The sequence below is a fragment of the Glycine max genome, chromosome 19 (genome assembly GCF_000004515.6).
Source record: "Glycine max cultivar Williams 82 chromosome 19, Glycine_max_v4.0, whole genome shotgun sequence".
NCBI lineage: Eukaryota > Viridiplantae > Streptophyta > Magnoliopsida > Fabales > Fabaceae > Glycine > Glycine max.
Genome location: NC_038255.2, coordinates 34,058,420 through 34,071,938, shown reverse-complemented (window position 1 = coordinate 34,071,938; position 13,519 = coordinate 34,058,420). Strand labels below are relative to the sequence as shown.

The 13,519-nt window shown below is 37.4% G+C and overlaps 2 long non-coding RNA genes across 2 annotated transcripts; one reads left to right on the top strand and one right to left on the bottom strand.

Moving 5' to 3' along the window:
* Positions 1–8,431: 8,431 nt before the first annotated feature.
* On the top strand, positions 8,432–8,818 carry LOC121174088 (uncharacterized). The gene is made up of 2 exons (XR_005889854.1): positions 8,432–8,468; positions 8,552–8,818. It is a non-coding gene; the product is annotated as an uncharacterized lncRNA (long non-coding RNA).
* Positions 8,819–11,159: 2,341 nt separating this feature from the next.
* Positions 11,160–11,419, bottom strand: LOC121174087 (uncharacterized). The gene is made up of 2 exons (XR_005889853.1): positions 11,357–11,419; positions 11,160–11,259 (listed from the first exon to the last, which is right to left on the bottom strand). It is a non-coding gene; the product is annotated as an uncharacterized lncRNA (long non-coding RNA).
* Between the last annotated feature and the right edge of the window lie 2,100 nt (positions 11,420–13,519).

Below are 13,519 nucleotides of genomic sequence, written 5' to 3'. Positions count from 1 at the left end.
AATTTCCAATTATGGCATAAGCATCTTGGTCACCAAAATCCCAATGTACTTCATGACTTGATGAAATCTAAAGTTCTTGGCAATAAGGATTCCCATCTTTTAGTGTTATTCAATTTGATTGCAATTCTTGTAAACACGGTAAAATTAAAATTTTACCATTTCCAATCCATCAACCAAATGTAAATCAGCCTTTTGACATTATTCATAGTGATTTATGGGGAATCACACCTGTAATATCTCATGCACATTACAACTATTTTATCATTTTTATTGACGGCTATAGTCATTTTACAAGGGTCTATTTTTTGCGATCTAAAGTTGAAGCATTCTTTGCATTCAAATTCTTTCATGCATATGTTCAAACTCAGTTTTCATAAAAAAATTAAAACTCTACGTTCGGACAATGGGGGGGGGGGGGGGGGAGAATACACATCTCATTTGTTTCAAGAGTTCTTGCAAGCAAATGGTATATTATCTCAAAGGTCGTGTCCTTCCACACCCCAACAAAATAGGGTAGCTGAAAGAAAAAACCACCATCTTATTGATGTTGTCCGTATCTTAATGTTGGACTCCTTTGTGCTCTCCCATTTTTGGTGTGAAGCTCTCTTAACTGTTGTCCACCTTATTAATCGGTTGCCTTCTCAAGCCTTAAACAATGATTCCCATTTTTGGTAAGCCACCCAATTATTCCACTCTTCGCACCATTGGTTGTGTTTGTTATGTTGATCATCAGCCACCAGAATGCACCAAACTCACAGCTCAATATGCTAAATGTGTTTTTCTTGGTTACTCAACCCATCAAAAAGGTTTTATATGCTATGATCCTCATTTACATAGGATTCGGGTTTCTAGAAATGTCATCTTTCAAGAAGATACATATTTGTTTGCTACTAACAAGACACTCACTCTTTTACATCCAAATCTATTTTTGCCATTGTTTCCTAACAGTTTTGTAGAAGAACAAGCTCGTCCTCCTTACATGGTTTACCAAAGATGTTCGATTGTTCCATCAATTAAGCCTTCAATCCCTCCAAGGCCCCCTCCTGATCATCCTTTGGTTGTTGATCCAGTGCTTCAACTAGAACCAGCCCCTTTACGTCGCAGTACTTACATTTGTAAACCATCGGAAAAGTATGGTTTTTTTTAACCTTTATCTTTGATAGCAACTTTAGCATCTGTTCCTATTCCTTCTTCATATAAGTAGACAATAGAGCATAAATGTTGGTAGGATGCTATAGAAACTGAACTTCTTGCACTAGAGGAAAATCATACATGGGATATTGTTCCATGTCCTCCATCGATTAAACCTCTTGGTAGTAAATTTGTATTCACTATAAAGTTGTGTTCAGATGGATCAATACATCAATAAAAGGCTAGATTGGTTATTCTAGGAAAAAAGTAACAATTTTGCCTAACTATGAAGAGACCTTAGCATTAGTGGCTAAGATAACTATTGTGAGGACTATTGTTGCCATTGCTGCATCTAAATCTTGGCAAATTTACCAGCTAGATGTGAAAACTATCTTCCTTCATGGTGACCTCAAAGAAGAAGTTTACATCAAACTTCCTACTGGTATGCCTTCACCATTACCTAATACTGTTTGCAAGCTAAAATGTTCTTTGTATGGATTAAAACAGGCTCCAAGAGTGTGGTTTGAAAAGTTTAGCACAACACTACTTGGCTTTTCCTTCATCCTAAGTAGCTATGATCCATCTCTCTTTCTACAAAGGACCTCAAAAGGAATTGCGATCCTCCTTGTTTATATGGATGACATTATCGTCATTGGCTCAGATCAAGAGGCTATCACTACAATCAAACAATTGTTGCATACAACTTTCCACATGAAATATCTTGGACAACTCACTTATTTCTTGGGATTAGAAGTACAATTCCAACAAAAAGGCATCTTTGTCACTCAGCACAAATATACTTAGGATCTAATTCAGCAAGTTGGTCTCACCACTGCAACTACGATTGACACTCCCATGGAAGTTAATGTCAAGTTAAGATGACATGAAGGTGAACTCCTACAAGACTCAACTTTATATAGAAATCTGGTTGGAAGTCTAATCTTTCTAACCATCTCAAGACCTAATATCTCTTTTGTTGTCCACACAGTCAACAAATTCATGCAAAATCCTAGACACTTGGATCTTACAGCAGTACAACAAATCATTAAATATTTGTTGGTCACTCCTAGTTGTGGTCTCGTCTTTCCTACAGGTGCAACAATACAACTTCAAGCATAAAACTATGCTAATTGGGTTGGATGTCCTGACACAAGGAAGTCTACTACTGACTGGTGTATGTTTTTAGGAGATGTCCTTATCTCCTATAAATGAAGGAGATGTCCTTATCTCCTATAAATGCAAGAAACGGGAATCGGTCTCTAAATCCTTTACTAAAGCAGAATATTGTTCCATGTCTTCAGCATGCTCTAAGATTATTTGGTTACAGGGCCTTATTTCAGAACTTGGTTATTCACAAGCAACACCAACTCCGTTGTATGCTGATAATACAAGTGCCATATAGATTGCAACAAATCTTGTGTACCATGAAAGAACAAAGCACACAGAGGTCGATTGCCATTCAATTAGGGAAGCCTATTACCGTAGAATTATCATTCTGCCTCATGTCTCTCATGTTCAACTAGTCGACGTCCTCACCAAATCTTTGACACGTCAATAGCATAATTTCCTAGTCAGCAAATTGATGCTTTTAAATTCACCAGCATCAATTTGATGGGGGGTGTAAATAGAATAGATAGGCATATTATTTGGCATTATTTGTGCAGATTTGTTGGCCCTTTAAACCAGCATATCTTGCATGATTGTATAGCTATAATTGTGTAATAATATCCTTAACTAGTTAGCCCAGTTGTAGGTTACCATTTATAGTTTTTTTTAGCAAACTTCAAGGCTAGAAATCAAATTGTATCATATTATTTAAATGAGAATTCTCTAAGGAGAACACACAGTTTGTATCCCAATTTCTCTGAGTTTAACAGACCTAGTCCTAATCTAACTCATAGATCTTTAGGTGCATTTAGGTCTAGGGACATGTTAGAATCTAAGAAATTGACCCAATTAAAATTTAGGGATGGCTCATGGTCAAGTGTAACTTGACTACTCTTGACCCAACCTGCCCTTTCGTTTATTGGTAACCTCAACGCTAGTTACTATTTTGGAGTCTTTCACTTGTCATAGGTTTCTTATGCTTCCTCTAGCTCCTAACCCCTTGAGCAATCCTTAGAGATTGGTAACCTTAAAGTTCAAATTGAATCCAATGAGAAAAGGGAGCAATAGATGTAGCAGATATTATAAACAATCTTGCAATAGTTATACTACTTACTCTAGTTAACACCATCACCTTCACACATTTTCTGAACTCTCCAACAAACCTTCTCGTTCACAGGTCTCTCTCTCTCTTATTATCTCTTTATTTTAATATATTTTATTCTCAATTAAATATGAATGTTATATGGTTCTCTTCAAACCGCTTCAATCTCACTTTCTTATTTTCCAATTTACCTATTCTTGTTCGGTCTAACTGTTTCCACTCTTCGTGATTCAATAACTAAGTAAATCTACGATTCTCTATTAATTCATCTTATAGATTTCACGTGATTTTGGCTATCTTTGATTTGTGGCCAATTCTTAGCAAATCTTTTAGTAAACACATATTAGAAGGACAAAAGAATACTTTGTCATCATTGGAAACAACCTTTTAATAAAAGCTTGAAGCTATAAAACAAAACACTTTTAACTACAATATCAGTTCCCTTAGTAAATAATAAAAAAGATAAGAAATAGAGAAAAATGGACAATGATATCATACTAGTTTATCCCAACCTATGTTTAATCCTTGATACACCATCAAGAATTATACTATAAAAAAAGTTGCATAAAATAATGTTTTAAATTATTATAGGTATTATTTTTATCAAGTCTTTTCAAGCCCAGTCAAGTATTATTTTGTCTTTGCCTTGTCAGGGAATTAATCTAAGTAGTCTTTCTTAACTAAGTCTCGTCAAACTCAATGTAAATCATAAAGAAATGTATACAGACGGTAATCACATGTTATAATCTTGTAAGGCAAATGTACAAATAAATAACCTAAGTGCTCAAAGAATAATCTAGGAATTTACCAACAATATTAACCTTTTATTGAGAGCTTTAATATATGTCTATTAGAGATCTTCTTCATTCTTTAGAAAATGTGAACATTAGTACATTTAATATAGTAATAAATGTGAAATAACAAGAAACACATTAGAAATGAATTGAATAGTATGTATCGCATTTTAATTAAAAAAAATTCACAAAATGTTTTAACAATATATAAAAACTATCGTCCAATGTAAAATTGCACAAGGGAAATGAAAGCAATAAGAACACAAGTTTTTAGACTATTTCACTCAAACCGAACTTTATCTAGTCTCCTTTATACGAAGGATTTTATTAACCAACTTGGGAACAAACAATTATTCTTCAATGCCACTCTGACAACATTCAATATGGTCTTATACCTATGAAAATAGTCTCAAGTATTTTTTTTCACACTGAGTAGTCTCTTTTGGCTTTTACAAATAACATGTTTGAAAACATTACAATGTAATAAACTAACAAAGTGAGGATAAGAAACTTAATCTCAAATACAAATAATTTTGTTTAGCAAAGAACGAACTATTTAAGCTTATATTGTATCGTCCAAAGAAAGACTTAGAGAACGATTTAAGGCAATATGATATTTGTCTAAAGATTGTCACCATTTTTCTATCTTTAAGTCTTCCATACAAAGGCACTTGAAATGTGAACGTTGTGAGTTGTAAGCTTCTTCAATCTCCTTGTTCTCAGTCTTCATTAAATGCATGGAGAGGTTGGAACATTACATTTTTCTATGTGTCCTCTTTTGATGAGGAGAGACAAGTCGGTTGTCCTTTCTTTCACAAAAAGCTATTGTCAATTTCTGAAAAGTAGACTAGCTTTTTTGGTCATTCCTTCTTCTATTTTCTCCTTGGGAAATGCTAGGTGCACCCAGCAATATTGCTGGTGCACCCAGCAAATTATTGAAACTACCATTTTGCCCTTTAAGATAAAATTATAAAAAACGCGAATTACCTCCCGGAAGACACTGTTTGTTCGAACAGCTTCGTCTTCTCTTCCTCTTCCGTGAACCTGGTTCTTCTTATCTTCTTCGTGAACTTCCTTCTTCTCCGCGAGGCGCGCCCAAGGCAAGGTTTTCTTCTTCTTCTCCGCGAACAGGTTAGTCTCCCTCCCTACCCTTTGCTTGTAATATGCAGCATTGTTAGCATAGCAATGGAACCTTAGGATAGTAACCTTAGGGTAGAAGACGAGAGGGGAGAAGACGAGAGGACGCCGGAAAAAATGGCGCAAAAGGCTGACGACGGAGTCTTCCGGAAGACCCGTTAGGGGTTCTTCCGGAAGTTCCGGAAGAACCTTTTCCGGAAAGTTTCTGGAAGAAGTGTTCTTCCGGAAGTAACCAAACGTCTTCCGGAAGAACACTTCTTCCGGAAGACTCCCGGAAAACCTCTTCCGGGAACTTTCCGGAAGAAGTGGTTCATCCGGAAGAATTCCGGAAGACGCGCACTTCCGGAAGACCTTTTAAAGTTCCGAAAGACCTTTCCGGAAGAACCACTTCTTCCGGAAGTGCTTTTTTTGTTTTTTTTTTGTGTTTTTTTTTAAATTTTTTTAAACAGAAATTGTTTTGTTTTTTTTTAAATGAATTATTTTATTTATTTTGGTTATTTTGTTTTTTAGATTTTATGAAAAATGAAGTTTGGGTTTTTGATGTCATATTTTGTTTATAATTTAAATTGTGTATTTTTACTAAATATTAATTTGTAAATTAATTTTTTTTTATAAAAGTAGTTGTGTTTGTTTTTGTTTATTGTTTTTTTTTAAATTAGTGTTTTTTCTTTAAAAATGAAGTTGTCTATTTTTATAATTAAAGTTGTGTGTTTTGGAAGTTTTATAAAAATACTAATTTTTTATAATTAATTAGTTTATTTTATTATAAATGAAGTATTTTATTTACTAAAAAAATTGTGGATGTTTACTAAATAATTTTTTTTACATTAGTTGTTTAATTTTTTTAAAAAATTAAGTTGTGGATGTTTAGTAATGAATTATTTTTATATTAGTTGTGTTTTTTTTTTATAAATGAAGTTGTTTATTTTTTTTTAAAAAAAATTAACTTGTTGATGTTTACTAAGTAATTTAGTTGTGTTTTTTTTTAGAAATGAAGTTTCTTATTTTTTTTTTAAATTAAGAGTTGGATGTTTACTAATTAATTTTTTTTACATTAGTTGTGTTTTTTTTTATAAATGAAGTTGTTTAATTTTTTTTAAAAATTAAGTTGTGGATGTTTAGTAATGAATTATTTTTATATTAGTTGTGTTTTTTTTTATAAATGAAGTTGTTTAATTTTTTTAAAAAAAATTAAGTTGTGCATGTTTATTAATAATTTTATTTTACATTAGTTGTTTTTTTTTATATAAATGAAGTTGTTTAATTTTTTTTTAAAAATTAGGTCGTGTATGTGTGAAAATAATTTGATTTAAGTTAGTCTTATTTGTTTATAAATAAAGTTGATTTTTTATAAAGAAAATTGTGTATATTTTGACCGAAAAAAATACGTGTTGGACATGATTTACAGATCATGGCCAGAACACGAGGTTTAGGTCGTGCCATAGGTAGAGTTGTAGGCAGAGATAGAACTGCTGACGAGGATGTTGGCGATGTTCCCGAGAGGCGTAGGCCTACTGCCTCAGCCCGTAGGCTACGCGTTCATCAGATGACTACGGAGGGACGTGATATGGCTGAGGACGTCGCTGACATGACTGATGATGTCCCTGAGCAGCCTACGGAGGCACCTGAGATGCGTGCGGACGCACAGGGTGCTGATAGTGGTGAGGGGTCAGATGGTGATGATGCTGCAGAGGGATTCCCTGGTGGTCCACGTGACCCGTTAGTGCTCACATCATTTGCCGAGCATGTTGCACATGCCGTGTGGAGTGGACAGGTATTTTTATTTGTTAATTATTTGTCATTGTTTATTTATTTGTTTATGATTAATTTTTTTTAATAATTGTATAATTTGTACTTCAAATCAGGAACGTCCTGATTTGAAGTTAGTGTCACATGGGAGGAAGGTGACACTGATTGGGAGGCCAGTGCCTGAGATTGAAGGCCTGGTGGCTGCCACAGGATTAAGTCCACTGATAGATTGTTCAGTTATTACTGGCGATCCTGGACTTATATCCGTATTTGTGGAGAGGTGGCACAGTGAGACAAGCACCTTCCACCTTCCAGTAGGAGAGCTGACGATCACATTGGATGATGTGTCGTCCATTCTACATTTGCCCATCACTGGCGCCTTGCACAGTTTCCACGCTCTTTCTACGGAGGAGGCCAGATTCTTGCTCACGGAGTTGCTGGAAGTGTCTGCGGAGGAGGCCAAAGCCGAGACAACACTCACACGTGGAGCATATGTACGATTAGGATGGGTTCGTGACATTTATGAGACCAGATGTCAGGCCCGGCGGTGGATTGTCGCAGCTCGCGCTTATCTGCTGCACCTTGTCGGTTGCACTCTTTTTGCTAATAAGAGTGCAACATACGTGCATGTGGTCCACCTTGACGCTTTCCGGGACCTCGCTCATAGTGGTGGTTACGCTTGGGGGGTTGCCGCGCTGGTTCATATGTACGACCAGTTAGATGAGGCTTGTAGGACCACCACCCGACAGCTTGCGGGGTACTTGACGCTACTTCAGGTAAATTTTGTGTTTATTAATATGTTAGGTTCGATTATGATTTAAACATGTTTTTATGTTATGTTAACCTCAATTATTGTGTAGTGCTGGATCTATGAGCACTTCCCTAGTGTGCATCAGTGCGTGACTGACGATACATACCAAGAGACGTCCCCACGTGCTTCCCGGTGGTTGACGTCGAAGGCGCACATGAAGGGCATCACAGGAGCACCCTACAGGGCACGTTGTGATGGTTTGACCGTCACATATGTGTCCTGGTTGCCGTACACGGAGCATCGGGGTGTTAGGGCGTTTCAGGAGATTTCATCGTTCCAGGGTCAGCTCAGATGGGGTCCTATGATCGTCACAGTTCGACCGGAGAGGGTGGTACGCCAGTTCGGTTACATCCAGAGCATCCCTCCGCCGCCTGTTAGTGCACGATTGTCACAGGATCAGATAGATGACAGGTGGATGGAGTTTGCGGATCACTTACTACCTGCGGGTTAGCCTTGTTTAGTGCCTGGGCAGGTATCTGCGGATTACATTGAGTGGTTTTTCCGCATATCTCACCCTTTCATGACACCGACCCAGGCAGCTGACCAGCAGAGGGATGCACCAGCTGCAGACCCTGAGGACTACATACAGCCGCCCAGCCCCCAGGTTCCAGTGGCATTTGACCCCCCTCCATATGTGGTAAGATTATTTGCGCGTTTAATGTTTTATGAGTTGTTGTTTATTTTTAATTTCATAATAAATGTTTTTACTGACTTTGACAGGATGATTACGAGGGATATGAGGCGATTGCACAGAGGTTGGAGCGTGTGCTCAACCTTAGGATAGTCACTGCAGGCACAGAGTTATATGACATTATGCAGGACTGCCTGACGATCGCGAGAGGGGGACCCAGTGCTGATGGGGCAGTCAGGGCTCGTCAGAGACGCCGCACGGACCATTGATCATTGTATTTATTTTGTTGTGTTGTAGTTGACATGAATATTTGTAATTATTACAGTTTTTGTTTAATATAGTTGACGTGTTTTGCACAGTTTATTATTTTATAATATAGTTTGTTATTCCGATTGTTTGTGGTCCTTAAGCGAAGTTTACGGTTGTTTTAAATTTATTTTTAAAAAAAGGGAACCTAGAATCATGAGTTTTGTTTGTCAGAATTACATAAAAAATAAAAGTTTTTAAAATGATTAATGATTCATAAGTGAACCTTTTTTCCATGTTCAAGTACCCATGTTTGTAAGAATTACATAAATGAACCCTTTTTCCATGTTTGTAAGAATTACATAAAAAACATAAGTTTTTAGAATCATGAGTTTTGTTTGTAAGAATTACATAAATGAATCTTTTTTCCATGTTCAAGTACCCATGTTTGGGATTTTTTTGCGTGGGTGTGCCAGTGCCCTGAGACAACGGAGGGTGGCCATTTCTCATGTTTGGACGTCAAAGAATCCAAAAAAAATAGTCCCGTTCCCCAGTTCCGTCAACTAACACGTCAAAACAAAGCCTCAAAATCCAAAAAAATAGGAAATGAACCCTTTTTCCATGTTCAAGTACCCATGTTTGGGATTTTTTTGCATGGGTGTGCCAGTGCCCTGAGACAACAGAGGGCGGCCATTTCTCATGTTTGGACGTCAAAGAATCCAAAAAAAATAGTCCCGTTCCATGGTTCCGTCAACTAACACGTCAAAACAAAGCCTCAAAATCCAAAAAAATAGGAAATGAACCCTTTTTCCATGTTCAAGTACCCATGTTTGGGATTTTTTTGCGTGGGTGTGCCAGTGCCCTGAGACAACGGAGGGCGGCCATTTCTCATGTTTGGACGTTAAAGAATCCAAAAAAAATAGTCCCGTTCCCCAGTTCCGTCAACTAACACGTCAAAACAAAGCCTCAAAATCCAAAAAAATACGAAATGAACCCTTTTAACAATTAAATTTTTGGACCACTGAAACAACGCATTCAACTTTATTATGGGAATTAAACACGCCATAAACATATAAAGGTTACATCAACGAAAAAACAAAAAATTAAACATGACATTCAGTTGTTTAGCGACGTCCCACTGACCTCGTCTTCAACATATTTAGTAAAGACAACTAAAATTTCTATTGGTCCATATTTTTTCCAGTAGTTAGATTGTACTAACACCTTCAGCAGTTCTTCGTTGGTGATCAGCTCATTTATTTCATATTTTATAACCGTATCTGAATACTCAAACCGAGCTGGTTGGCGGAAAAATAATCGTCTTACCGTTTGTGATTTGTGAATTCCAAGAGGGGGAATCCCTTTAGGTGCAACTTGCTTAATTAAATTCTTCAGTTCATCGATGGTACATGTTGAAGGAATTTGAAATTTCTTAGGATTTTTTCCTGTGAACGCGCAACCAACAAATTTGTTCTGCGGTGGCATGTTCCATTTGTCGTTGTAATACAGGATCGCGTCATGAATACGAGGCATAGTGCGTTCAAGTAAGTTTATTATTCCATCTGGTGTTCTTCCAACGGTGCATAATAACTCAATCGGACCAACACAAGAAAATTGATCATTACACATTAACATTGTGTTGACATCGTCATCATTTATCAATTTGATACACTCAAAGCGAATTTGGTTACCTGTATCGGTGAATGGCTTCCGGTAGTGAATTTCATCCAAAAATTGTTTGTCGGATAGCTGAAGGGTATTGTGTATTCTGGTTTTTAGGCTTGCAAAATCACACCTATTTGGTACTCGAATGGGCACCGGAGTTGAAGTTTGGAAGTAAACCCCAGTATCATTGTGAATAATCGATCCATTTGGATAAATGAAAGCCAACCTTGAGTTGACAATCGTCTGACTACTAGTTTCTCCTAGAAATGCCATAGTTTGTGTATCAGTTGGGAGATTATTTGAAAGCAAGATAATGTGTGATTTAGTAGCCTAGTCTGCCATATATATAGATGGTTGTGACCGAGCCTTTGTTTAACTTTGTTTACAAAAAAAATAGACACGCGTAAATGTGTAGTCAAGTCAGCCAATGTGTTGTCGCTAATGTGTAGTCAAGTCAACCAATGTGTTGTCGAGCGACTGCTAGTTTCAAAATGTGTACTGAAGTCAACCAATGTGTTGTCACGCTCAAACTGTAATACGCATGCATGTCATTATGTGTTGTCAATTATGACAATGATGTATGTTGTACGCGTAAATGATTTTTGTTGGACCAACAATTTCCTTGCTTAACCAAACGAGTAGTTGATAATATTAATTGGTTAGTGACGGGTTACAATGAATTATATCGCATAATGAATACAAATAAATAAACAATGAATGTTTAGTCTTCATTTAGGTCTACATAGTGTGTTTTGAATGACATCAAGCTTGTGTATTCCTGCATTCTACTAATATATGGAATTGCCCATTGCTTTGCCTGAGAATAACAATTGGTTGACCACAACAGCGCTGGGGGCGGCAACGGACAATGGTCTTTCAAATAAACCTGTTGTACATGAACAAACATTATATCATGCGCTGACCGTGCCAAACGAACAAGCGAAGTCATTGCATAATTGTTACACTAACAATATTCAATGTACCTGAACAAAATGATTTCCAAACACGTGACCGACACATATGATGCGGTGGCCAGAAGAGTCAGGTGGTGGTTGACTTCTAAGAGGGAAAAATGTCATGCTTTGTTGTTGGGACAACGATACAAGGATTACGTTATACCGTGAAGCAATCACATATCCCATGTCTGTTATATCCATCCACTTGTCCACACTAACCTGAATGAACCAAATATACACATGTAAGTAATTTAAACATTGTTATTAAAAAAAATTAACCTAAAAACATACCTTTGAAAATCCATCAACAAGTAGGGACAACTTTAATTGTTCAAATCTCTCTGTGCCACCGAAGAGGTTCATGTACTCATGCGACCACCTGCCAAGTTCTTTAAGCAATTCATTACGCACTAACGGCCACGAATCTTCCCCCATACCTAATAAAGCGCCAATGGACCGATATCCACAGTTACCGTCCGCTTTCACATCCACAACGTCACGAATGAAACCTTGAAAGAATGACGCAAATTGATCCAACATCGGGATGATCCTTGTTGGCTGACGCGGTTGAGAACATGATGCACTTCGTTTCACTGGAGAGTTGCTGCTTTGAACAGAATGAAAAGCATCAACATACTCCCAGTAAGACGGATCACGCTTTGTGGATGTTTGACTTCTTTTCATCGGTTTCTTCGGTGCACCTTTAGTGTTCACCTTTGATGGAGGAGGGCACATAGAGTTATGATCAGGGTATGCGATTTCTCGAAGTTTACTCTTCAGATTTACTTTGCCAGCCACATCAAGTTCATCAAACCTTTTAGATATGACCTCTATTTCTTCCTTGATGGTGACTTCCGTCTCACATAACCCTTGGTCTGAAAAGCAAAGTCTCCTCCAAAAAAGATGGACTGACTCCAATGGGATGCTGCTAGCAGTATACCTAGAAAGCTCACATGCACAAGGAAGCCCGTGCGTGCTTCTCATCACACAACCACAAGAAGAGAGATTGTTGTTGAGATAACGTAGACGGTCAATCTCAGAAGCAATCTGATTTAAAGCATCCCTCGAAACCATCCCAAGAAGCCTCTTGTATAAGGTTTTTTTATATACATGGCCAACCACATGCGTACTGGTTTCAAATGATGCTTTAATTTCGACGTGTTGCAGCGTGATCATGTTGTTCATGGCATCCCAAACACTACATAGGTCTCCAACGCTATTTTGTAGTACTCTTTTGAGAGCCCAATGAGCTGATTCAACCCTACATTTAAAATACACAACAAACATGAAAATATACAACAATTAAATACCATTTAATATTAATCGTTACTAACAAATAAAATCAGTTGTTAATACCTGTTTGTTGTTGTGTTGCCTAGGTGCATGACCTTATTCGTCCATGCTGTAATAAAATTTTCCTTGTGGGGGATAATCCATGTGTCGTTAACATAGTCAACGAACATCGGCCAAGGCGAACAAGCAACTTGAAACTTCTGATATGACTCATGGAACTCGTATTCGGACGGACAATCAACCAAAGTACCCCAGTTATCCATTACATAGTCCCACGCATTTTTTTCCCCGATTAAAGATTTGCACTTCGCCTTCACATTCTTATCGATATGAAACCTGCACAACAAATTAGTAGACTCGGGAAACACAGTTTTCACTACATTCATCAGTGCTAGGTCTCTGTCAGTGACAATAACAAGAGGGAGGCGATCGTGTCTTAAATATAGGCCTCGAAATCGTTCCAAAGCCCATACAATATTATTAACACGCTCAGCCTCCAGATATGCAAACCTAGCAGAGAATGTCATCGCCGTTGGTGTCACTCCAACAAAGTCAAGTAGTGGGAGTCTGTACCTGTTTGTTTTGTAGGTACTGTCTATAAAAAACACCAGATGACATGCATTGCATAACTTTACTGCATCTGGGTGACACCAAAACAGATCACGCACCACAACTTCATCCTTCAATCTATGCCAATGAATGTATTGATCACGTTCGAGAAGCTTCATCAGATGCTGCATTTCGGTATCAGCTCCTCTTATTGAAGAACGATATGCACTTCTTGCATTGTAAATTTGCTTTATCGTGGTGTAACTGTTGGCATTGTGTTCCTTCAACGTTAGCAAGATGTTTTTCGGTTTCACCATCGACTTTGTCATATCAGCAATAATTTTCTTT